Source organism: Aythya marila (genome assembly GCF_965140915.1).
Source record: "Aythya marila genome assembly, chromosome: 2".
In the NCBI taxonomy this organism is placed as follows: Eukaryota; Metazoa; Chordata; class Aves; order Anseriformes; family Anatidae; genus Aythya; species Aythya marila.
This window is the reverse complement of record NC_139043.1, coordinates 74,431,249-74,446,141: the sequence shown is the minus strand read 5'-3', so window position 1 is coordinate 74,446,141 and position 14,893 is coordinate 74,431,249.

The window sequence follows — 14,893 nt, the reverse complement described above, 5'->3', positions numbered from 1 at the left end:
TGAGAAAATCATTTTTCCAAGTATTTTAATTTAGAAGTATATTTTTGACAGAAGAACTCTTATTAATGTATTTATTAAAAGTTTGCATGCAAGCCTGAATTCCCTGGGATGACAGTATTTACTTTATGAAATGGCATAAAAATAAAATGATGTTAGTTTCAGTAAAGGTAACAGCTGTCATAATGACAAGCCAGGTATACCACTTATTTTCTGTTGCTGCTTTGTCACACAGCTGGCATGGATAGTTTGCTCAGAAAATAAGATATTGACAAGATATTGTTTTAACATCTCTTCCCATCTTTGCTACCTTGCCTTGCCCATCTTTCTCAACTGTTGATTAATGAAGAAGCATGACTTGTGCCTCAGTTATTTCACAGAGAGGCTCTGCATTGTTTCTTTGCTGGGTGTTGAAATTGAAATATTCAAGAGAAATTACCTGCATTTAAAAAACAAAATCAATATCAAAACTGTGGTATTTCTTTCCTCTGTTTAAATACCCTGTATTATTAACAAAATAACAATTTTGAATTGTTGGTAGGGCTATTTATTTATTTAAACTGGCTGTACATTGGCATACAAGACAAATTGAGTTTTATTTCAAAATCAGTTTCTGTTTGAACCAGAAAAGGTCTTTGCATGAGTTTGTGATGTATCAGGGAAAAAAGTTTTAAAACAGTTTATTTCAAAATTTTCAGGGTACTGCTTCAGTTTTGTCTGAAGATAAAAATCATTACATTTCAACTACTTACAATTTTAGTTTTCAGCAGAATTATACCTTTTCATGCAAGGTGCAATATCAAAGGTTCATATCATACTGCATGGCTTCCTTCATTGTTCTCAGAGGGAATTGTTCCTGTCACAGATTCCTCCGTAATATCTTTAAGAAGAGATATTTTGCATTGATTGGTAAGCATGGCATAAAGTCAATGCTAGTTGTATGGAAAGTATCTGCTATATGAATGTATGTGTGTCTGTATTCAGTGTAGTGAAGATATCTTTAATTTTTTAATTGATTGAATCACTGGTATTTGGAACATTTCTGAGTCCCAGGTGCAAGGGTGGTGTAGTTAATGAAGTATTTGCTTTCTAGTCAGCCTCTGATATCTGTAATAGTGATAAGGAGATCTCAAAATTTTCAGCAGGAAAGATACTGCATTCAGTGGAAAGGTCAGGTTTCTTTGTTTTGTTGGTAAGAAAATATGTATCTGACAACACTCAGCTATTGTTCCTTTGAAAGTGGAGTATGTGACCACTGTGATAGTGGAAGGAAATTGCTTGTTGCATTGCTTGTTGCTGTATGAAAAATTACGGGAGTTGCACTGTATACCAAATTGAGAATAAGGCATTTACAGTGTGATTTCAAAAATGAGTGTGGAATATCCATATTGTTTACAGGAACAGCTATCATACATCTACATCTGACCGACATTAACTTTTTGCTGTAAAATTACAATAGCTATCTCTCCCAGCTTTTCCCTCCCTTCTGCCATTTATGAAATGAACAGATTTATCCTGTGGTGGTATTGTAGCATAAGCCTCCTTTTGTAAAGGAGCACAGCAACTCACACAGGCTGTGTTCTTTTCCCATGGAACCTCTCTTTCAGTTTGCCTTAGAGGTAGCAGGACTTCATGGCTTGTTAGAGGTGGAAATGGTAGGGGCAGAGTGGCTGATTCCTTATATTCAAAATGCACCCTGTAATGGAAGCATACCTGGGAGAAAAGACGTAATGACTAGTAAATAACAGATATTAGATATGAAAGTAAATATATGTAGATACATTCCTCATGTTCTATTACTTACCCCAGCCTGTGTCAGAGAAAAACATTTACAAACAGATCAAATCTGGATAAGACTGTTTTGATAAAAGCAAACAAATTTTTAAAAGAATAAGTAATAGAAGGAGACCATTTATGTAAAAGTTTTACTACAAACTTACAGAAATATCATTAACTAAGTTAAGAAACTCAATGTTGAAGTTCCTATCTGTAAAAGACATATCTACATAACTAAATGACACATTTTCAGTATTTCAGTATTTTATAAGATGTGTTTGGGATCTTAAAAGAGAATACCTATGCTTGCTCTTTTAAATTTATTTACCAGGTAGTTTTTGGTTAGTTGAAATCAATTTGTACTGCAGATATACTGCCTCATTACTGTAGTAAAGTGACATGGCATAACATTAGCTCAAAAAACTCTACAGAAATGTCTGTACAATGAACTAGGAAATCTAGCTGTAAAAGTTTGACAGGCAAAAACAAAACTCTTGACCAGAATGTCTCTTTTCAGAAAATAAGTGTTTTTTTTTTTTTATTTTTTTCTGTACACTGACACTAGAGGAAGCTTGTAGCAAGCAATGGTGGGATTTTGCTCTTCTAATAATAACTGCCTAAAAGTTTGGCATCTGATCTTAGCAAATGTTCTATGACCTTTTCATATTCAAAGGGAGGCAGAAAGTCACACCAGCCAAGAATGATAAATCTAATTTTCAGAAAGGTGTCTGTGTTCAGGTGGACAAAACCTTCCTGATATTCTTAATTAATAATGATTCATTAGTAGCCTAAATGACTAGCTTAATTACTTATAATTGGTGGTTAATTACAACAGTGCAAACTCAATGAAATAAATCACTCATGAGAGTCTTGTGCAGTTTAATGGTATTTTAGGGTATCCAGGAGTATTGCAACATTCTTTACTAGGGTACTCTTCAGTTGTGAAAATCTATAGACTTGCATCAAAACAGATCTTCTGAAAACTTCTGAATACTTTGGTTTTCTTTACGATATTGTACCTTTTCTTATAAATAAATCCATGTATATATACGTATGTATATATATCACATAAATATTAGCAAGGAGTTATTTATAAGTTTCTCATTTTAATTACATGTATATATTATCCATGTATGTTTCACTTTTTCAAGAGTTTTGATTCATACGTAATTTCAGTTAACTATGGTTATAAACATGACTATGACTTTAGAATTCAGTCTTGGAAATGTTAAGATGAGATTTAATGAGTTCAGTGAATTTTTTGGGGCTCTAATCTGAACAAATAAAAATATTCTCTTGAATAAATATATGCAAGGTCTGGCTCTCAATCTGTTGTCCTACAAATTTCATGTAAATAATCTCCCCTGTAATCTTCACTGGAACAACTTTATTTGTGACTGTAGTGAAATGAATCATACCACAAAGGGCATGTCTTGCACCATTCCTTTGGTCTCAGAGCTATTGTTTGCTGGATGTGCTATAGTAAATACAATAGTAAAGGATGTATTTGGGTAGCTAGCTTGGAGTTGTGCCCTGCTATGCTGTTACCAGTATTTGAGCTAATTAGGACTGACTCAGATATGTCTCTGTGAGTTGCAGTCATTCCCAGTCTGCTTGCTATTGAGGATAAAACAGTTCACAAGCTCTGGAGCGTGAATATTTGCATCTGATGTTTTACAAAACATTATACTCTTGAACTTTGTGGTCTGGGATCAGCATTAAAAGATTACTAACATATATAATGCCAAGTGGAAGTGACTGGAAATATGTCATTAGTGTTGAGAATGAGGCATAGAAAGAGATAGCATTATCACTTCAAAAAGTAGTTTAGAAAAAGATGGGGGATTTTTTGTGCACACAGAAACAGAGATAACTTACCATCTGAGCAAGTTTAAAAAATGAAAAGTTGAGGTGAATGTAGGCATAAACAATGGGAAAGCCAAAACATTGAAAAGCTACACAAGTATTTAGAAGGGTCACTTGTATAAGTGTTTCACTTATTTGTAGACTCACTGAAAAGACTGTAAAAAACTGGTGTAAGAACAATAGAGACTGTCAGTTGCTGATGACATTTCCTGTGAATCTCTGATACGAGAGCTCCATAGTTATACTCAGATACAGGATTTTTTCTGACCCATCCTAGCCATTATTTCATTATTCTTTGTTTCTCTGTTTTGAAGAAAAGTCTTACAGTAATGAGTGTGGACTTATTATTAATCTCACACATATTTTTGCTTAAATTAGAAAATAAATGACACAAATAGAGACACTTTCTTCTATTTTTTGTTTTCAGGTTTTGGTTTGGACGTCTACATTCACATCTATGTTATTAAAATAGAACTTTCTCTCTGAAGAAGTAGCACTTTCAGAATTCACCTCAGTTCAACGATATAGCACAGTAAATTAATTTGTTGTTACAACACATTTCTTCTGCAGGTGCATCCTGGCTTGCATAACACACATTGTGGCCAGCAGGGCTAGGAAAGTGATTGTCCCCCTGTAGTCGGCTCTGGTGAAGCCGCACCTCAAGTATTGTGTTCAGTTTTGGGCCCCTCGCTACAAGAAGGGCATCGAGGTGCTGTAGCGAGTCCAGAGAAGGGCAACAAAGCTGGTGAGGGGTCTGGAGAACAAGTCTTATGAGGAGCGGCTGAGGGAGCTGGGATTGTTCAGCCTGGAAAAGAGGAGGCTCAGGGGAGACCTTATTGCACTCTACAGGTACCTTAAAGGAGGCTGTAGGGAGGTGGGGGTTGGCCTGTTCTCCCATATGCCTAGTGAATGGGCTAAAGTTGCGCCAGGAGAGGTTTAGGTTGGATATTAGGAAGAACTTTACTGAAAGGATTGTTAGGCATTGGAATAGGCTGCCCAGGGAAGTGGTTGAGTCACCATCCCTGGAGGTCTTTAAAAGACATTTAGATGTAGAGCTTAGTGATCTGGTTTAGTGGAGGACTTGTTAGTGTTAGGTCAGAGGTTGGACTAGGTGATCTTGGAGGTCTCCTCCAACCTAGATGATTCTGTGATTCTGCTTACATAGAGGTTGTTCTGAGATGTGTGTTTTACCACTGTTTACAAGGCAGCAGAGTTTTTCTGTAAGTCTATTTAATTATTTTTGAAACCAAAGTAAAGCAATATCATCCTAGTATCATGGTCATGGAGATTGGGATTATTTATTATTAATACTGTGTTTTCTTCAAAAATTAATATTTCATTATTAATATTCCTCATGAATATATAATTTGTATCTTTTATATCATTAATGACATCGGAAAAATATGCTTTTAGTTGATTCCAATGTGCTGCTGTGCAAATGTCAGTGTGACAGAGAGAGTTTACTTTATTCCATTGTGTATAGCTTTAATTAAGCAATAAAAGACGACATCCAAAATAATTACATACCATTTCCTTCTTGAAGAATACAAAGCCAAAGCCTATGCTAACATAAAGAAGGCTAGAAAAATAAAACTGACACTTTCCTGCCTAGCCTAGAATAACCTTTAATACTTGAAAATATTAGCATCAGCAGCATTCAGATTATATTAACAAATTTTAATTAAAGATAAGCTGATATTTAAAGCTATTTTACTAGGTCTCAATATTTAAGAACCAGTATGTGCCATACCTTGATAACCATTTTTATCTTACAGTTTAACTTACAGCACTGTATTGCATAGCACTGTCTAGTTTTTAAATGAAATAAATAAATAGTCATCACCTTTTAAAATAATTGAGTTCCTAAAACAGTAATTAAGTTTCTATAATCAGTTCTGAGCTCCTTCCTTGCTCAGAAACCTTCAAATATAACTCTGGACACATGTAAATAAAATCTGTCTCTTCCTTTTAGAGCTGAAATTGGGGACTGGAAGTTCCCCAATGTCCAAATGGCCACAGTGCCCCAGCCTGAGCCTTGAGGCATGAAGCTTCTTTCAAAGCCATGAGACTCAAGGAACAAAATGAGACCATGCTTTAGGCAAGTGCAAGGTCCTGCACCTGGGTAGTAGTAACCCCATGCACCAGTATGTACTGAGGGCTGAACAGCTGGAAAGCAGTGTTGCAGAAAAGCAGCTAAGTGTCCTTTTCTGCAACAAACTGAACCTAGCCAGCGATGTGCCCAGGGGGCAACTGTCATCCTCAGTCTGCATTAGGAAAAGCAATACCAGCAGTTGAAGGGAATTGATCCTTCCCCTCTGTTTCGCACTCGTGGGACCCCATCTGGGGTGCTGTGTCCATTTCTGGGCTCCCACTACAAGGTAGATGTGAATATACTCGGTGGAGTCCAGTGAAGGGCCACCAAGTAGTAAGAGAGTGGGAGAACATAGTGTAGGACGGAAGGCTGAGAGAATTAGGGTTGATTGGAATGGGTTGCCCAGGGAGGTGGTGGAGTCACCATCCCTGGGGGTGTTTAAGAAAAGGTTGGATGTGGTATTTAGGGACATAGTTTAGTGGGTGATATTGGTGGTAGTGGGACAGTTGGATGAGACGATCTTCAAGGTCTTTTCCAACATTAACGATTCTATGATTCTAAGGAGAGAAAGCTAAGCGGAAGATAATCTTGTTGCCCACCAAAAGGTTGGGCATAGAGATGAGCCAGACACATCTCAAAACTGGGCCATGAAGAGACAAGAGACAATGGACACAAAGCAGAACAAGAAAAAAAAAACTGACTATATATTAGGAAAGATATATTCACAGGGAAGATAAGCAAATAGCGGAATATGTTTTCATGTCGACAAGGCCCTGGGCCCAGCCTGCTCAACCTGCTAACCTGCTCCATTTTGACTTTGTATCATGGCCCCAAAGGGTGCTTCCAGCTCTCCACCCCCTCCCCCCCCCTCCCCACCATCTGCTGTCCATGTCCCGGCCCAGGCCCAGGCCCCACGGCAGCCCTGAGGCCACCAGCCCCTGCTCTATGGAGGCTGCAGAAAGGCTGGGCTCCAGCTCCCCACAGCCCTGCCTGGCCCAAACATGGCCCCTGCCCAACCAGGCCTGCCCACAGCCCAGCCCAGCCTCAGCCCGTCCTGGCCCCCAGTGCCTGGGGCTGGGGCTGCCCTAGTTCCCTGCTCCTGGTGGGGTGCTGGGATGAGCCCTGCCTGGCCCCATCCAGGGACACCCCGTGTTCTTGGTGATTCCGGGTTTTCTGAAAGGTCAGCTTTGGAAAGTATGTACATAATATTCACTAACATGGGTGGGAGTCTGAAAACATTGTACTCTTTTTAAGATGCTGTTAAGACAAACGAGAAGGGGACACGCTCTCTGATTTTAAGAGGGTATAGAACTAAGGGAACTATGATCTTTCAAAATCTTTTAGGAGTGAAAAAAGATATATATTATTTTTCTGAAAAATTGCTTGCTTTCATGGTTTTAGGGCTTGGGAAGCAGATAATTTTCCAAGATACAGAATAGGTGTATCTATTCTGTAGATAAATATTCTTCATACTCATTCATTCTTCTTAGGCCATGTCCAGACAAGGGAGAAACTTGAGGGAGGCAAGAAAAGGGTACAAGTATGGCAGCACCCCACTCTTGCAAGCTGTGGACCTTATAGCACGTATGTTTCTTTCATGGTTGAAATTTAACAGGTTGTTTTTTTTTTGCATTATTAATCTCTCTTTATTCTTACCAGACATTTCTGTACTCTTGAATATCAGTGTAGTGTGGAAGTTTAGAATATATGAGTATATTTGAGACTGTTCACCATTTTGATTCTGTTGTCACTCATCAACACCATGCAGTATTATGTAAATAATGTCAGTCATAATAGTATCATAGAGCAAAACTGGAACAAATATTTACCTTACCAGTTTTTGCAATGGAGCTATTTGTGGAGCAGAAAGCAAAACTTCTTGAAGAGGTGCAAAGTGGTCCCTATTTGAACCAATTGTTTGCATGTATGATAAAATTCATGTCTTAGTACTTTTTAAGCTTGTTTTCAGGCTTCAAGGAACATAAAGTACTTTGCATATATATATTTTTTTTTCATTATTTAGAGCTTTTTAAGTTGGGTAGACATGTGTAGTATACTTGTTGGGATTCTGCTCTAATCCAGAACCAATCCTCAAGTTCTTGTCAGCTGCATCACAGAGCACAGTTATTGCACTCAGATCACTAACTCAGTTCATGGCCTTAGCCTGGACAGCTCACATCCCCAGTCACTGTCCTAAATTCCAGGCGTTGATGCATCTCTTACAATCTTAATAAAAAAGTCTTCCTCCAGGCATTGCTGTACAACAATATTAACTCATGCTTCCCTGTACTTCTAATGCAGAAATGTCTTTCTGCAATCATGGGAGATTTGGTTAAAAGGATTTTTTTTTATTGTAAAACTTGGGAAAAAAAAAAAAAAAAAAAAAAAAAAAAAAAAGTGGGTTACTTACAGGATTAAGGAGAGGTTATTTTGAAAGCAGAAAAGCAAGGTTTAAGAAGTAAATCTGTTTTGTTCTGTATAGTTTCATCTGAGATCTAGTCTTACAGATAGCATGCTTTCAATGAGCCTTCCAGGATGCAAAATTAACCAGGCATAAAAATCCTAACTGAATTTATGCCACTAGCATTGGGCAGCCTTTGCATTTAGTTGATCCAATTTTTAGTATGGATAGCCCTGCAACAAACAAGATGCCCAATAAATGCAGATTTTCTAGTTTCCTGACCTTTGTTTTGGGCTCATGATTACTTTTATGATTTTGCCAGTATCTGAGAAAAGACAGCAAGTTGTTAAAAAAAAAATAAATGTGAAAGTGCACATTATGTTTTATTTGTCTGTTCCATTGTATGATTCATGGATCTTTTGGAATATTGAATGACTGCATAATGCACCATAGGGCTGCCCTCCTTTGGAATGTTAAATTCTTTATTGGGGTCTTACGATTATTTGCTGAACCATAACCTTATTTGTTCCATCTGCCTTCATTTCTTTCTAGTTATAAGTCTCATTCCCCTCAGTCTTCTCCCCTTTCTCTACTCGCCATGTCCTCAGGCAGGTCTCTTGCCCTCTCTGCTAATGTTTCTCCATCTGTAAAATGGGAGTAATCAGAGTTGTTGGAAAGATTAATTAGTGAATTAATATTTGTGAAGCACTTGAAAGATGAGAAGCACTAGATAAAGGCTAAGTAGTGTAATTATTATTCTCAGAAGTGCCCTCATGAATAGGAAAAAAAAAGATACAGGGTTTCTGCAAGCTGATTAATAATCAGTATAGATGGTTCTGGAGATAGCTGACCATGGGCTAGTTGGCTATGCTTGTAAAGAGACAAATTAAACATGAATGAATACATATCGTTTATTTAGGTAACTATACACTTAAGAGTTTACATTTTTAATCTGCCATTTTTAACAGACTGTTAATACTACACATGTTCACATTGATCATGAATCACAAATTGCAGTGATTAGAGAAAACGCAACTCTGAACTTTAGATGTGAAGCCTGTACCTTCTAGCTTCCAAATCCTTTTATTGTGATTTTGTATATGTGAATGCCTTTTAAACATAGTACTTATTACAAATGCAAATGGAACTGAGAAAGTAACTGAGAATAAATATTTTAAGGTAATATCCTACAGTCTCAGCATTGTATTGTGATTATAACACCATCTTCTCCCCTCTTCTCCCACGAAAAGGGAGGTAATTTCCTTGTACTATAATTAAACCATCTTTCATTCCTCACTATTCAAAAAAAAGGGGAAAGAGAAGCTAATGGCCCCAAATGAGCATGATCACATAATGATAATTCCTGTCCAGAGAAGATAATAATTATTAACCTGAACATTTTTTTTAATGTATTTTTTATAAATCATGTCTTCTGTGGCTAGAGAATTCTATTAAGTCTAACCACTAGAGGCCAAGTTGTATTACTTAACCAACTGTCTTAAACCATGTCATCTTAAAAAGAGATAAAGGGTGGTTGTGCTTTGTGGAAGCATGTTCTCATCCAACATAATGTTTTCATCCAAGCCCATAATAAAGAAACTCTGTTCCAGCATGCTCTGTACCAGCTTTTGGCAGCAAGCTAGAGTGAAGTAGAGTTTAAGATGGTATGTCCTTACTTCTTTATTCCTTCTATAGGAAATGGTACCCAAGGTTACGTTGCCAAACCATTGCCTCTGTTTCCTGAGTGAAGGGGCTGCAGCTGAGACATGCTTGGGCTGCCTGAGGAAATGAAGCTCCTTGTTTTCTCAGTTCTCCTGCCCCCTTCAGTTTCCTGATGCCTAGAAGTCAGTTTCACATTTCATGTCATAATCTGTTTCTGTGTCTTCTGAGCTTTTAAGATGCTCGTATTGATAGATTCCATTGGAAGTAATGATTACAGGATGAAACAATTACGAAGACACTTTTTATTATTGCCTTTTCATTCTTACATCTCTGCTGAGCATCTAAGGGAAAATTTAGGAAACTTAACAATCATCAAGGCCCAAGAGACCAATATTATTGAAGTGTGGGATAGGATCAAAAAACAAGCTGATGAGGATTAACATGCAGCTGCAGAAGGAAGTGATGATTTTGTTCAGAACTCTTTCAGACTATAGATAATCAGACTTCATGGGGTCCTGGCATGTGCTGTATGTAATGAGAAGGGATAAGAAAGGTTTGTGATGTGAGTGGTACAAACAAGAAGCAAATTAGGTATAGTTAGGCCCTGCTAATCAGTGTCAGTGTCTGTGTACGGGATTGAAATCTTTGTATTCCTTGGTATCCAAAAAATAAGATCGATATATATTACATGTTTCAGTTTCTTTACGTTACAAAAAAACGTTTATTACTCGCTTTGATGTGGTGAAATGCTTTCAGGGTAATGGCTTTGCCATTAGGCCTGTTGAAGGGACTACGTTACTTGCATCATGCTTACATTTCGTGAAAGGCTCTAAAAGTTCTGTTCTTCCAAGAAGATTGGGATGGGGGACTTCTTAACCATTACACCAACTTGGCATGGTGTAGCTTGGGTATTCTCTCAGCAGAGTGCAGCCTAAATGTTAACTAGCATTGTCACATGTGAAGGGAGAGTGCTGACCCCAGGTGAGAGCTTGTCTTGCTGGCCACTGTTCCCATCAGCCTACTATTTTAGGGTTTGGCATTAAAATGATATTGCAGGTATTATCCCTATAGCCTAGCCCAGCCTGATTCCCAGTTTGCTACACAGAAGGGAGTTGATCTTCACAGGAAGAAGCTGATGTCTGTTATTTAAGAGAAGACTTTCTTCAGAGCATTAAAAACAAGAGAGAACCAGGAATAAATAACACTTCTGAGTCAGGTTCCTTTGGAGTGTTTCTTGCTCCTCCTGAACAGTAGTTGAGGGAATTTGATTCTAACAGCAATTATGTCAGAACTTCATTCCCTTTCCTACCTAAGAAGTTTTTACAGGGATATGGAAAAATGCAACTTCTCCTTCTAACACTGCCAGAAAAGAGACATAGAAGGAGGAATGCTAAGAGAGATGAGAAAAATAATTCTTGGAGAAAAATGTAGATGGAGCTTATAGTACTGGAATTGTATAAGGAGAAGCATTAATAAGGAATGAATAAGTGGAAAGAGAGCATATTAAAGTAAGAAACAATGTTTCATATAACTAGCAAATAAGTAAATTAAAATAACTTGGAGAGAAGACACAGATTTCTGAAGAATTTAAACAAAACAAAACAACAACAAAAAACCACAACCAATCAACCAAAAAACAAAGAAACAAAGAAACAAAGAAACGAAAACATAAATATTAAAAGATAACATACTATGACTCTGACATGGACAGACTGAAAGAGAGAAGAGGAGCATCACAGAAGGAAAAATTGTCAATGATAAAGTTAAAAGTAAACAACAAAACATAATAATGAGAAGAAGAAAGAAAATAAAACCTTAAAGTTAGAAGACTAAAACTACTTAGAGTCATCCAAGTTAGGTTTGCTGGAAATTTTGATTTAATTAAAGTTTTCTTTAATTAAATTTCTAAACATTTCTGTGCTTTTCCAGAAATCAACCATGTCTGAACAACCGTAGGCAGAGGTGTTGCTGCCACCTCTGATGATCTGATTTTCTGTAGGTTTTCTAAAAGATCTGTGGATCCCCTGAAAAAATGGACTGATATGATGCTTTATGACTCTGAAAATGTGGTCCTTAACGTGTGTTAGATTTATAGTATTAGTCTGAGTAAGTAGCAGAGCAGGCTTCAGCCATAAAAATGCCAGGGAGAATCCCAAGACTAAATTGCAGTTCAGTTTTGTCCCCTTCAAGGGGACAAGCAAACCCTCCTTATTCAGACAGATGGGAACATGGAGGCTAACGGTTAGGTGTAAGATATTTATGTGATTACAGGCAGTATATTGCATCCCTGCACACTTCCTGTACTATCCTCTCTCCCCTGTCCTCACATGCTAACGTAAGTGGATAGCAAAAGGCAGTCAGCAGACAGAGATTTTACTGGGAAGTTGTTGTAAATTGCTGCTGAGACAGGTCATACCACAAATCATTGTTCCCTTCACCTAAACAAGAAGGATGTGAGGGAGGAATTGTACCTTAGAAAGGATGTCCCTGACTCATTCTGTCTCCCACACTCCTAGTGGTGCAACTTGCAGGACACTCCTGTTTTCGCTTTTATGCCAAAAGGAGCTATATAGCCACCAGCACAAGGAAGACCCAGACCAGAAATTACATGTCACGCTTTGCTACAAAACCGCACCCTTGGCTACTGCTGTATAACTTGTGTTCAGTTGAACCATATAGGTGTACTGCTGACAGCAGAGGTAAACTAACTTCAGCTATAAAATTTCCCCTGTCCAGTAGAGTACATTTTAGTATTCCTGAGGATCTCAGTACATAGAGAAAGATAATACAGTACAAAATTGGGATTCTGTGTTTTAACAAAACAGCCTTTATAGTTCTTCTGGGTTTATGTGGCAAGTTTTGGTAGCCAGGGGGCTGCAGGGGTGGCCTCTGGGAGAAGAGTCTGGAAGATGCCTCGTTAGATAAGGGTCAGTTTTTATACAGTCATTACACTTTTGGAACATTTCTGTTGTTTTAGAAACCTCTAAAACTTGCATTTATTTCTTTATACATTTTTTAGGAGGCATACTTTTGCCTCCTAAATGTCTCCAACATTGTGGGGATGCCTCCAAGGAAATAGCGCCAATGTTGAAATGTGTCAGTCTACCACCCTCACTTAATAAAAGTGTACAATGAAGCTCAAAGCGCACATTGCATAACATAATTGGAAATGTCTTACAGCAATATGTTGTACTACTTTTCTTATCTTTGGAAGTTTGGCCTAAGCAAAAAGAATGGTACTGATTACTATTGCTAAACTGGGATTGAGAATAGTGGTCAGATAAGGACAAGAGTGCTTTGGAGTTGTCTGAGTCCCTAGAACTACCAGAAGAAAAAGCCTGATGAAGTTAACAGTTTTCCAGTGAGTATGGCTAGGATTTAGCCAGTTCCTTCTGTCCAGATAACAAGATAACATCTTTAGCTTAACATCCACACCCTGTTTAACAAGGCAGTGAACTAAAGTGCTGAATATTCAAGATTATACTCTTTGCTAGATGCAATCAACTTCATTGTGTTGTCTGTACTCACTATGGCCAGAAAGTCTGGAAAAGAAAATGAGTTATATATATATAAAAGTTGGATAAAATTGCAGGAATCTTTGGAATCTAGTATAATATTAATTGATGACAAGATGTATTGCTTTTGCGTGAGATCTCACTAATTCATAAATTTGCTGTACAGTTCCACTTAAATAAATGCAACTACGCTGATGTAAGCCAGGTGAGAATTTGGAGTTGAGTCTGCTCAGCATCTGCTTTTGAAATTAATGAGGGTGAGAGTAAAATTCCAGTGCTAAAATGCAAGGGAATTGTCAAATAGTATTGAGAGTTATCTAGTCTGGTCAGATACTATTGAGAGTTATCTAGTCTGGCCACTATGGAGAAAAAATGTGGAAATTGCCAAAATGTGGAAAATATGTTGGTTGTAAAAGTTCAAATGGTTCACTTCAAAGCATTTGTAATGTGTTTAGGTGGTTTATTATTGATATGCATATCTCTGGAGGGGAGAAGAATAAGGGTGATTTCACTCTCTCTCTTATTATAAAGTCTTTTATTCTGCAGCTTTTGCTGTTATCCTAGAGTATTCCCACAGCTGATTTCTGGTTACTCTCTTTCCAGCCAAAATGAAGCAGACAACACATCTTTTTGTTAATTACTTATTAAAAAGGAAGAAATTACTTAGTAAATTGAATTTCTTAGGACATTTAGTGGAGTATGTTATCTTTTTTATACCAAAGAATCTTTTCCATTGTAGAATAAATAATAATAATTCTGCATGTTGAAGCTATCGGTACATGATTGACTTCTAGTTTATTCAGTTCCTGAGCATAACAGAGCTAAGGCAACTACTGTGTGGTTTGGTCCAGCTGAAAATTTATAAATGTAGTGGGTTATTGTTGATTCCTTCACTGTCCACACAGAGTAAAAGGCCACAGAAGAATTATTGAGTTTACAATTGATGCATGGTGATGTATCACGCTGCACTGGTTTGTGTTTCTGAACTCAAGATGTTTACATGATAGTAAGAAAATTATGCTGGAATACTTTACTACTTCTGTATTTATTTGTTTTGGCATTCAGTTTATTCAAATGATGAATTTGGGAAATACAGCTTTAAGAAAAAAAAAAAAAAAAAAAAAAAAGCTATTCATCTGTTAAAATAAAATCCCAAACATCTAAGTTATTCTTTTAATGAAACACAAGTATCTAATGACCTTGACGGTAAAAATGTCATGGCTTATGCAACGGTACTGTAAAGGTCTTATAAATTTTGCTACTAAATTATATTATTTGGTAGAATATTTTTTTTGCCATGATTAGTATCTTCTCTTGTCTGTGAGGTAATAGTTGTTAATGAGTTGTTAATGAGGAACAGTCTTTAAAAATTAGATTTTTGTTTTGTATACATTCTAAAACCTGTTGTGACTTTAAAATTTTCTCATATATAAATATATATATATATTAGTTCTTTGCTTTTGCATGATTACCACAATCATGGCTTGTGGTAATAAATTCAAAAGGTTAATTACAGATTGCATAGAAAATTAATCCCACCCCCATTTTTTTGGCCACTGGTTTAATGTACTGTCCCCTCTGTAT